The sequence below is a fragment of the Euwallacea fornicatus genome, unplaced genomic scaffold (genome assembly GCF_040115645.1).
Source record: "Euwallacea fornicatus isolate EFF26 unplaced genomic scaffold, ASM4011564v1 scaffold_56, whole genome shotgun sequence".
Taxonomy (NCBI): Eukaryota; Metazoa; Arthropoda; class Insecta; order Coleoptera; family Curculionidae; genus Euwallacea; species Euwallacea fornicatus.
The window spans coordinates 784,799-798,329 of NW_027096024.1; positions in this window are offsets into that span (position 1 = coordinate 784,799).

A 13,531-nucleotide genomic window follows, 5' to 3' on the forward strand; every position below is an offset into this window, starting at 1 on the left:
TCATGATTGCATCTTGTTGAATTTCCAAGAAAAATAGTACTTTATGTGCTGAAACACACAACTTTTGTGACTTTTCAAACTTTGAAGCTCGATAACTTCGGCATATGTGGACCAAATTTCTTAAACAAAGTGTCAAAGTAATCACCTCAACGAGATTTTGAAGATGTCACAACACATCATGATTGCATCTTGTTGAATTTCCAAGAAAAATAGTACTTTATGTGCTCAAACACACATATTTTGTGACTTTTCAAACTTTGAAGCTCGATAACTTTGGCAAATGTGGACCAAATTTGTTAACCAAAGTGTCAAATTAATCACCTCAACGAGATTTTGAATATGTCACAACACATCATGATTGCATCTTGTTGAATTTCCAAGAAAAATAGTACTTTATGTGCTCAAACACACATATTTTGTGACTTTTCAAACTTTGAAGCTCGATAACTTCGGCAAATGTGGACCAAATTTCTTACACAAAGTGTCAAAGTAATCACCTCAACGAGATTTTGAAGATATCACAACACATCTTGATTACATCTTGTTGAACTTCCAAGAAAAATAGTACTTTATGTGCTCAAACACACAACTTTTGTGACTTTTCAAACTTTGAAGCTCGATAGCTTCGGCAAATGAAGACCAAATTTGTTAAACAAAGTGTCAAATTAATCAGCTCGACGAGATTTTGAAGATGTCACAACACATCATGACTGCATCTTGTTGAATTTCCAAGAAAAATAGTACTTTAAGTGCTCAAACACACAACTTTTGTGACTTTTCAAACTTTGAAGCTCGATAACTTCGGGAATTGTGAACCAAATTTCTTAAACAAAGTGTCAAATTAATCAGCTCCACGAAATTTTGAAGATGTCACAACACATCATGATTGCATCTTGTTGAATTTCCAAGAAAAATAGTACTTTATGTGCTCAAACACACATATTTTGTGACTTTTCAAACTTTGAAGCTCGATAACTTTGGCAAATGTGGACCAAATTTCTTAAACAAAGTGTCAAAGTAATCACCTCAACGAGATTTTGAAAATGTCACAACACATCATGATTACATCTTGTTGAACTTCCAAGAAAAATAGTACTTTATGTGCTCAAACACACAACTTTTGTGACTTTTCAAACTTTGAAGCTCGATAACTTCGGCATATGTGGACCAAATTTCTTAAACAAAGTGTCAAAGTAATCACCTCAACGAGATTTTGAAGATGTCACAACACATCATGATTACATCTTGTTGAACTTCCAGGAAAAATAGTACTTTATGTGCTCAAACACACAACTTTTGTGACTTTTCAAACTTTGAAGCTCGATAGCTTCGGCAAATGAAGACCAAATTTGTTAAACAAAGTGTCAAATTAATCAGCTCGACGAGATCTTTAAAATGATACAACACACCATGATTACATCTTGTTGAACTTCCAGGCAAAATAGTACTTTATGTGCTCAAACACACAACTTTTGTGACTTTTCAAACTTTGAAGCTCGATAGCTTCGGCAAATGAAGACCAAATTTGTTAGACAAAGTGTCAAATTAATCAGCTCGACGAGATCTTTAAAATGATACAACACACCATGATTACATATTGTTGAACTTCCAAGAAAAATAGTACTTTATGTGCTCAAACACACAACTTTTGTGACTTTTCAAACTTTGAAGCTCGATAGCTTCGGCAAATGAAGACCAAATTTGTTAAACAAAGTGTCAAATTAATCAGCTCGACGAGATTTTGAAGATGTCACAACACATCATGATTGCATCTTGTTGAATTTCCAAGAAAAATAGTACTTTATGTGCTCAAACACACAACTTTTGTGACTTTTCAAACTTTGAAGCTCGATAGCTTCGGCAAATGAAGACCAAATTTGTTAAACAAAGTGTCACATTAATCAGCTCAACGAGATTTTGAAGATGTCACAACACATCATGATTACATCTTGTTGAACTTCCAGGAAAAATAGTACTTTATGTGCTCAAACACACAACTTTTGTGACTTTTCAAACTTTGAAGCTCGATAGCTTCGGCAAATGAAGACCAAATTTGTTAAACAAAGTGTCAAATTAATCAGCTCGACGAGATCTTTAAAATGATACAACACACCATGATTACATATTGTTGAACTTCCAAGAAAAATAGTACTTTATGTGTTCAAACACACATATTTTGTGACTTTTCAAACTTTGAAGCTCGATAACTTTGGCAAATGTGGACCAAATTTGTTAACCAAAGTGTCAAATTAATCAGCTCGACGAGATCTTTAAAATGACACAACACATCATCATTGCACCTTGTTGAACTTCCAAGAAAAATAGTACATTATGTGCTCAAACACACAACTTTTGTGACTTTTCAAATTTTGAAGCTCGATAACTTCGGCAAATGTGGACCAAATTTCTTAAACAAAGTGTCAAAGTAATCACCTCAACGAGATTTTGAAGATGTCACAACACATCATGATTACATCTTGTTGAACTTCCAAGAAAAATAGTACTTTATGTGCTCAAACACACAACTTTTGTGACTTTTCAAACTTAGAAGCTCGATAGCTTCGGCAAATGAAGACCAAATTTCTTAAACAAAGTGTCAAATTAATCAGCTCGACGAGATTTTGAAGATGTCACAACACATCATGATTGCATCTTGTTGAATTTCCAAGAAAAATAGTACTTTAGGAGCTCAAACACACAACTTTTGTGACTTTTCAAACTTTGAAGCTCGATAACTTCGGGAATTGTGAACCAAATTTCTTAAACAAAGTGTCAAATTAATCAGCTCCACGAAATTTTGAAGATGTCACAACACATCATGATTGCATCTTGTTGAATTTCCAAGAAAAATAGTACTTTATGTGCTCAAACACACATATTTTGTGACTTTTCAAACTTTGAAGCTCGATAACTTTGGCAAATGTGGACCAAATTTGTTAACCAAAGTGTCAAATTAATCACCTCAACGAGATTTTGAAGATGTCACAACACATCATGATTGCATCTTGTTGAATTTCCAAGAAAAATAGTACTTTATGTGCTGAAACACACAACTTTTGTGACTTTTCAAACTTTGAAGCTCGATAACTTCGGCATATGTGGAACAAATTTCTTAAACAAAGTGTCAAAGTAATCACCTCAACGAGATTTTGAAGATGTCACAACACATCATGATTACATCTTGTTGAACTTCCAGGAAAAATAGTACTTTATGTGCTCAAACACACAACTTTTGTGACTTTTCAAACTTTGAAGCTCGATAGCTTCGGCAAATGAAGACCAAATTTGTTAAACAAAGTGTCAAATTAATCAGCTCGACGAGATCTATAAAATGACACAACACACCATGATTACATCTTGTTGAACTTCCAAGAAAAATAGTACTTTATGTGCTCAAACACACAACTTTTGTGACTTTTCAAACTTTGAAGCTCGATAACTTCGGCAAATGAAGACCAAATTTGTTAAACAAAGTGTCAAATTAATCAGCTCGACGAGATTTTGAATATGTCACAACACATCATGATTGCATCTTGTTGAATTTCCAAGAAAAATAGTACTTTATGTGCTCAAACACACATATTTTGTGACTTTTCAAACTTTGAAGCTCGATAACTTCGGCAAATGTGGACCAAATTTGTTAAACAAAGTGTCAAATTAATCAGCTCGACGAGATTTTGAAGATGTCACAACACATCATGATTGCATCTTGTTGAATTTCCAAGAAAAATAGTACTTTATGTGCTCAAACACACATATTTTGTGACTTTTCAAACTTTGAAGCTCGATAACTTCGGCATATGTGGAACAAATTTCTTAAACAAAGTGTCAAAGTAATCACCTCAACGAGATTTTGAAGATGTCACAACACATCATGATTGCATCTTGTTGAATTTCCAAGAAAAATAGTACTTTATGTGCTCAAACACACAACTTTTGTGACTTTTCAAACTTTGAAGCTCGATAGCTTCGGCAAATGAAGACCAAATTTGTTAAACAAAGTGTCAAATTAATCAGCTCGACGAGATTTTGAAGATGTCACAACACATCATGATTGCATCTTGTTGAACTTCCAAGAAAAATAGTTCTTTATGTGCTCAAACACACAACTTTTGTGACTTTTCAAACTTTGAAGCTCGATAACTTCGGGAATTGTGAACCAAATTTCTTAAACAAAGTGTCAAATTAATCAGCTCCACGAAATTTTGAAGATGTCACAACACATCATGATTGCATCTTGTTGAATTTCCAAGAAAAATAGTACTTTATGTGCTCAAACACACATATTTTGTGACTTTTCAAACTTTGAAGCTCGATAACTTTGGCAAATGTGGACCAAATTTGTTAACCAAAGTGTCAAATTAATCACCTCAACGAGATTTTGAAGATGTCACAACACATCATGATTGCATCTTGTTGAATTTCCAAGTAAAATAGTACTTTATGTGCTGAAACACACAACTTTTGTGACTTTTCAAACTTTGAAGCTCGATAACTTCGGCATATGTGGAACAAATTTCTTAAACAAAGTGTCAAAGTAATCACCTCAACGAGATTTTGAAGATGTCACAACACATCATGATTACATCTTGTTGAACTTCCAGGAAAAATAGTACTTTATGTGCTCAAACACACAACTTTTGTGACTTTTCAAACTTTGAAGCTCGATAGCTTCGGCAAATGAAGACCAAATTTGTTAAACAAAGTGTCAAATTAATCAGCTCGACGAGATCTATAAAATGACACAACACACCATGATTACATCTTGTTGAACTTCCAAGAAAAATAGTACTTTATGTGCTCAAACACACAACTTTTGTGACTTTTCAAACATTGAAGCTCGATAGCTTCGGCAAATGAAGACCAAATTTGTTAAACAAAGTGTCAAATTAATCAGCTCGACGAGATTTTGAATATGTCACAACACATCATGATTGCATCTTGTTGAATTTCCAAGAAAAATAGTACTTTATGTGCTCAAACACACATATTTTGTGACTTTTCAAACTTTGAAGCTCGATAACTTCGGCAAATGTGGACCAAATTTCTTAAACAAAGTGTCAAAGTAATCACCTCAACGAGATTTTGAAGATATCACAACACATCTTGATTACATCTTGTTGAACTTCCAAGAAAAATAGTACTTTATGTGCTCAAACACACAACTTTTGTGACTTTTCAAACTTTGAAGCTCGATAGCTTCGGCAAATGAAGACCAAATTTGTTAAACAAAGTGTCAAATTAATCAGCTCGACGAGATTTTGAAGATGTCACAACACATCATGATTGCATCTTGTTGAATTTCCAAGAAAAATAGTACTTTATGTGCTCAAACACACATATTTTGTGACTTTTCAAACTTTGAAGCTCGATAACTTTGGCAAATGTGGACCAAATTTGTTAACCAAAGTGTCAAATTAATCACCTCAACGAGATTTTGAAGATGTCACAACACATCATGATTGCATCTTGTTGAATTTCCAAGAAAAATAGTACTTTATGTGCTGAAACACACAACTTTTGTGACTTTTCAAACTTTGAAGCTCGATAACTTCGGCATATGTGGACCAAATTTCTTAAACAAAGTGTCAAAGTAATCACCTCAACGAGATTTTGAAGATGTCACAACACATCATGATTACATCTTGTTGAACTTCCAGGAAAAATAGTACTTTATGTGCTCAAACACACAACTTTTGTGACTTTTCAAACTTTGAAGCTCGATAGCTTCGGCAAATGAAGACCAAATTTGTTAAACAAAGTGTCAAATTAATCAGCTCGACGAGATCTTTAAAATGATACAACACACCATGATTACATCTTGTTGAACTTCCAGGCAAAATAGTACTTTATGTGCTCAAACACACAACTTTTGTGACTTTTCAAACTTTGAAGCTCGATAGCTTCGGCAAATGAAGACCAAATTTGTTAAACAAAGTGTCAAATTAATCAGCTCGACGAGATCTTTAAAATGATACAACACACCATGATTACATATTGTTGAACTTCCAAGAAAAATAGTACTTTAAGTGCTCAAACACACAACTTTTGTGACTTTTCAAACTTTGAAGCTCGATAACTTCGGGAATTGTGAACCAAAGTTCTTAAACAAAGTGTCAAATTAATCAGCTCCACGAAATTTTGAAGATGTCACAACACATCATGATTGCATCTTGTTGAATTTCCAAGAAAAATAGTACTTTATGTGCTCAAACACACAACTTTTGTGACTTTTCAAACTTTGAAGCTCGATAACTTCGGCATATGTGGACCAAATTTCTTAAACAAAGTGTCAAAGTAATCACCTCAACGAGATTTTGAAGATGTCACAACACATCATGATTACATCTTGTTGAACTTCCAGGAAAAATAGTACTTTATGTGCTCAAACACACAACTTTTGTGACTTTTCAAACTTTGAAGCTCGATAGCTTCGGCAAATGAAGACCAAATTTGTTAAACAAAGTGTCAAATTAATCAGCTCGACGAGATCTTTAAAATGATACAACACACCATGATTACATCTTGTTGAACTTCCAGGCAAAATAGTACTTTATGTGCTCAAACACACAACTTTTGTGACTTTTCAAACTTTGAAGCTCGATAGCTTCGGCAAATGAAGACCAAATTTGTTAAACAAAGTGTCAAATTAATCAGCTCGACGAGATCTTTAAAATGATACAACACACCATGATTACATATTGTTGAATTTCCAAGAAAAATAGTACTTTATGTGCTCAAACACACATATTTTGTGACTTTTCAAACTTTGAAGCTCGATAACTTTGGCAAATGTGGACCAAATTTGTTAACCAAAGTGTCAAATTAATCACCTCAACGAGATTTTGAAGATGTCACAACACATCATGATTGCATCTTGTTGAATTTCCAAGAAAAATAGTACTTTATGTGCTGAAACACACAACTTTTGTGACTTTTCAAACTTTGAAGCTCGATAACTTCGGCATATGTGGACCAAATTTCTTAAACAAAGTGTCAAAGTAATCACCTCAACGAGATTTTAAAGATGTCACAACACATCATGATTACATCTTGTTGAACTTCCAGGAAAAATAGTACTTTATGTGCTCAAACACACAACTTTTGTGACTTTTCAAACTTTGAAGCTCGATAGCTTCGGCAAATGAAGACCAAATTTGTTAAACAAAGTGTCAAATTAATCAGCTCGACGAGATCTTTAAAATGATACAACACACCATGATTACATATTGTTGAACTTCCAAGAAAAATAGTACTTTATGTGCTCAAACACACAACTTTTGTGACTTTTCAAACTTTGAAGCTCGATAACTTCGGCAAATGTGGACCAAATTTCTTAAACATAGTGTCAAAATATTCACCTAAACGAGATTTTGAAGATGTTACAACACATCATGATTACATCTTGTTGAACTTCCAGGAAAAATAGTACTTTATGTGCTCAAACACACAACTTTTGTGACTTTTCAAACTTTGAAGCTCGATAGCTTCGGCAAATGAAGACCAAATTTGTTAAACAAAGTGTCAAATTAATCAGCTCGACGAGATCTTTAAAATGATACAACACACCATGATTACATCTTGTTGAACTTCCAAGAAAAATAGTACTTTATGTGCTCAAACACACAACTTTTGTGACTTTTCAAACATTGAAGCTCGATAGCTTCGGCAAATGAAGACCAAATTTGTTAAACAAAGTGTCAAATTAATCAGCTCGACGAGATTTTGAATATGTCACAACACATCATGATTGCATCTTGTTGAATTTCCAAGAAAAATAGTACTTTATGTGCTCAAACACACATATTTTGTGACTTTTCAAACTTTGAAGCTCGATAACTTCGGCAAATGTGGACCAAATTTCTTAAACAAAGTGTCAAAGTAATCACCTCAACGAGATTTTGAAGATATCACAACACATCTTGATTACATCTTGTTGAACTTCCAAGAAAAATAGTACTTTATGTGCTCAAACACACAACTTTTGTGACTTTTCAAACTTTGAAGCTCGATAGCTTCGGCAAATGAAGACCAAATTTGTTAAACAAAGTGTCAAATTAATCAGCTCGACGAGATTTTGAAGATGTCACAACACATCATGATTGCATCTTGTTGAATTTCCAAGAAAAATAGTACTTTATGTGCTCAAACACACATATTTTGTGACTTTTCAAACTTTGAAGCTCGATAACTTTGGCAAATGTGGACCAAATTTGTTAACCAAAGTGTCAAATTAATCACCTCAACGAGATTTTGAAGATGTCACAACACATCATGATTGCATCTTGTTGAATTTCCAAGAAAAATAGTACTTTATGTGCTGAAACACACAACTTTTGTGACTTTTCAAACTTTGAAGCTCGATAACTTCGGCATATGTGGACCAAATTTCTTAAACAAAGTGTCAAAGTAATCACCTCAACGAGATTTTGAAGATGTCACAACACATCATGATTACATCTTGTTGAACTTCCAGGAAAAATAGTACTTTATGTGCTCAAACACACAACTTTTGTGACTTTTCAAACTTTGAAGCTCGATAGCTTCGGCAAATGAAGACCAAATTTGTTAAACAAAGTGTCAAATTAATCAGCTCGACGAGATCTTTAAAATGATACAACACACCATGATTACATCTTGTTGAACTTCCAGGCAAAATAGTACTTTATGTGCTCAAACACACAACTTTTGTGACTTTTCAAACTTTGAAGCTCGATAGCTTCGGCAAATGAAGACCAAATTTGTTAAACAAAGTGTCAAATTAATCAGCTCGACGAGATCTTTAAAATGATACAACACACCATGATTACATATTGTTGAACTTCCAGGCAAAATAGTACTTTATGTGCTCAAACACACAACTTTTGTGACTTTTCAAACTTTGAAGCTCGATAGCTTCGGCAAATGAAGACCAAATTTGTTAAACAAAGTGTCAAATTAATCAGCTCGACGAGATCTTTAAAATGATACAACACACCATGATTACATATTGTTGAATTTCCAAGAAAAATAGTACTTTATGTGCTCAAACACACATATTTTGTGACTTTTCAAACTTTGAAGCTCGATAACTTCGGCAAATGTGGACCAAATTTCTTAAACAAAGTGTCAAAGTAATCACCTCAACGAGATTTTGAAGATATCACAACACATCATGATTGCATCTTGTTGAATTTCCAAGAAAAATAGTACTTTATGTGCTCAAACACACAACTTTTGTGACTTTTCAAACATTGAAGCTCGATAGCTTCGGCAAATGAAGACCAAATTTGTTAAACAAAGTGTCAAATTAATCAGCTCGACGAGATTTTGAATATGTCACAACACATCATGATTGCATCTTGTTGAATTTCCAAGAAAAATAGTACTTTATGTGCTCAAACACACATATTTTGTGACTTTTCAAACTTTGAAGCTCGATAACTTCGGCAAATGTGGACCAAATTTGTTAACCAAAGTGTCAAATTAATCACCTCAACGAGATTTTGAAGATGTCACAACACATCATGATTGCATCTTGTTGAATTTCCAAGAAAAATAGTACTTTATGTGCTGAAACACACAACTTTTGTGACTTTTCAAACTTTGAAGCTCGATAACTTCGGCATATGTGGACCAAATTTCTTAAACAAAGTGTCAAAGTAATCACCTCAACGAGATTTTAAAGATGTCACAACACATCATGATTACATCTTGTTGAACTTCCAGGAAAAATAGTACTTTATGTGCTCAAACACACAACTTTTGTGACTTTTCAAACTTTGAAGCTCGATAGCTTCGGCAAATGAAGACCAAATTTGTTAAACAAAGTGTCAAATTAATCAGCTCGACGAGATCTTTAAAATGATACAACACACCATGATTACATATTGTTGAACTTCCAAGAAAAATAGTACTTTATGTGCTCAAACACACAACTTTTGTGACTTTTCAAACTTTGAAGCTCGATAACTTCGGCAAATGTGGACCAAATTTCTTAAACATAGTGTCAAAATATTCACCTAAACGAGATTTTGAAGATGTTACAACACATCATGATTACATCTTGTTGAACTTCCAGGAAAAATAGTACTTTATGTGCTCAAACACACAACTTTTGTGACTTTTCAAACTTTGAAGCTCGATAGCTTCGGCAAATGAAGACCAAATTTGTTAAACAAAGTGTCAAATTAATCAGCTCGACGAGATCTTTAAAATGATACAACACACCATGATTACATCTTGTTGAACTTCCAAGAAAAATAGTACTTTATGTGCTCAAACACACAACTTTTGTGACTTTTCAAACATTGAAGCTCGATAGCTTCGGCAAATGAAGACCAAATTTGTTAAACAAAGTGTCAAATTAATCAGCTCGACGAGATTTTGAATATGTCACAACACATCATGATTGCATCTTGTTGAATTTCCAAGAAAAATAGTACTTTATGTGCTCAAACACACATATTTTGTGACTTTTCAAACTTTGAAGCTCGATAACTTCGGCAAATGTGGACCAAATTTCTTAAACAAAGTGTCAAAGTAATCACCTCAACGAGATTTTGAAGATATCACAACACATCTTGATTACATCTTGTTGAACTTCCAAGAAAAATAGTACTTTATGTGCTCAAACACACAACTTTTGTGACTTTTCAAACTTTGAAGCTCGATAGCTTCGGCAAATGAAGACCAAATTTGTTAAACAAAGTGTCAAATTAATCAGCTCGACGAGATTTTGAAGATGTCACAACACATCATGATTGCATCTTGTTGAATTTCCAAGAAAAATAGTACTTTATGTGCTCAAACACACATATTTTGTGACTTTTCAAACTTTGAAGCTCGATAACTTTGGCAAATGTGGACCAAATTTGTTAACCAAAGTGTCAAATTAATCACCTCAACGAGATTTTGAAGATGTCACAACACATCATGATTGCATCTTGTTGAATTTCCAAGAAAAATAGTACTTTATGTGCTGAAACACACAACTTTTGTGACTTTTCAAACTTTGAAGCTCGATAACTTCGGCATATGTGGACCAAATTTCTTAAACAAAGTGTCAAAGTAATCACCTCAACGAGATTTTGAAGATGTCACAACACATCATGATTACATCTTGTTGAACTTCCAGGAAAAATAGTACTTTATGTGCTCAAACACACAACTTTTGTGACTTTTCAAACTTTGAAGCTCGATAGCTTCGGCAAATGAAGACCAAATTTGTTAAACAAAGTGTCAAATTAATCAGCTCGACGAGATCTTTAAAATGATACAACACACCATGATTACATCTTGTTGAACTTCCAGGCAAAATAGTACTTTATGTGCTCAAACACACAACTTTTGTGACTTTTCAAACTTTGAAGCTCGATAGCTTCGGCAAATGAAGACCAAATTTGTTAAACAAAGTGTCAAATTAATCAGCTCGACGAGATCTTTAAAATGATACAACACACCATGATTACATATTGTTGAACTTCCAAGAAAAATAGTACTTTAAGTGCTCAAACACACAACTTTTGTGACTTTTCAAACTTTGAAGCTCGATAACTTCGGGAATTGTGAACCAAAGTTCTTAAACAAAGTGTCAAATTAATCAGCTCCACGAAATTTTGAAGATGTCACAACACATCATGATTGCATCTTGTTGAATTTCCAAGAAAAATAGTACTTTATGTGCTCAAACACACAACTTTTGTGACTTTTCAAACTTTGAAGCTCGATAACTTCGGCATATGTGGACCAAATTTCTTAAACAAAGTGTCAAAGTAATCACCTCAACGAGATTTTGAAGATGTCACAACACATCATGATTACATCTTGTTGAACTTCCAGGAAAAATAGTACTTTATGTGCTCAAACACACAACTTTTGTGACTTTTCAAACTTTGAAGCTCGATAGCTTCGGCAAATGAAGACCAAATTTGTTAAACAAAGTGTCAAATTAATCAGCTCGACGAGATCTTTAAAATGATACAACACACCATGATTACATCTTGTTGAACTTCCAGGCAAAATAGTACTTTATGTGCTCAAACACACAACTTTTGTGACTTTTCAAACTTTGAAGCTCGATAGCTTCGGCAAATGAAGACCAAATTTGTTAAACAAAGTGTCAAATTAATCAGCTCGACGAGATCTTTAAAATGATACAACACACCATGATTACATATTGTTGAATTTCCAAGAAAAATAGTACTTTATGTGCTCAAACACACATATTTTGTGACTTTTCAAACTTTGAAGCTCGATAACTTTGGCAAATGTGGACCAAATTTGTTAACCAAAGTGTCAAATTAATCACCTCAACGAGATTTTGAAGATGTCACAACACATCATGATTGCATCTTGTTGAATTTCCAAGAAAAATAGTACTTTATGTGCTGAAACACACAACTTTTGTGACTTTTCAAACTTTGAAGCTCGATAACTTCGGCATATGTGGACCAAATTTCTTAAACAAAGTGTCAAAGTAATCACCTCAACGAGATTTTGAAGATGTCACAACACATCATGATTACATCTTGTTGAACTTCCAGGAAAAATAGTACTTTATGTGCTCAAACACACAACTTTTGTGACTTTTCAAACTTTGAAGCTCGATAGCTTCGGCAAATGAAGACCAAATTTGTTAAACAAAGTGTCAAATTAATCAGCTCGACGAGATCTTTAAAATGATACAACACACCATGATTACATATTGTTGAACTTCCAAGAAAAATAGTACTTTATGTGCTCAAACACACAACTTTTGTGACTTTTCAAACTTTGAAGCTCGATAACTTCGGCAAATGTGGACCAAATTTCTTAAACATAGTGTCAAAATATTCACCTAAACGAGATTTTGAAGATGTTACAACACATCATGATTACATCTTGTTGAACTTCCAGGAAAAATAGTACTTTATGTGCTCAAACACACAACTTTTGTGACTTTTCAAACTTTGAAGCTCGATAGCTTCGGCAAATGAAGACCAAATTTGTTAAACAAAGTGTCAAATTAATCAGCTCGACGAGATCTTTAAAATGATACAACACACCATGATTACATATTGTTGAACTTCCAAGAAAAATAGTACTTTATGTGTTCAAACACACATATTTTGTGACTTTTCAAACTTTGAAGCTCGATAACTTTGGCAAATGTGGACCAAATTTGTTAACCAAAGTGTCAAATTAATCAGCTCGACGAGATCTTTAAAATGACACAACACATCATCATTGCACCTTGTTGAACTTCCAAGAAAAATAGTACATTATGTGCTCAAACACACAACTTTTGTGACTTTTCAAATTTTGAAGCTCGATAACTTCGGCAAATGTGGACCAAATTTCTTAAACAAAGTGTCAAAGTAATCACCTCAACGAGATTTTGAAGATGTCACAACACATCATGATTACATCTTGTTGAACTTCCAAGAAAAATAGTACTTTATGTGCTCAAACACACAACTTTTGTGACTTTTCAAACTTAGAAGCTCGATAGCTTCGGCAAATGAAGACCAAATTTCTTAAACAAAGTGTCAAATTAATCAGCTCGACGAGA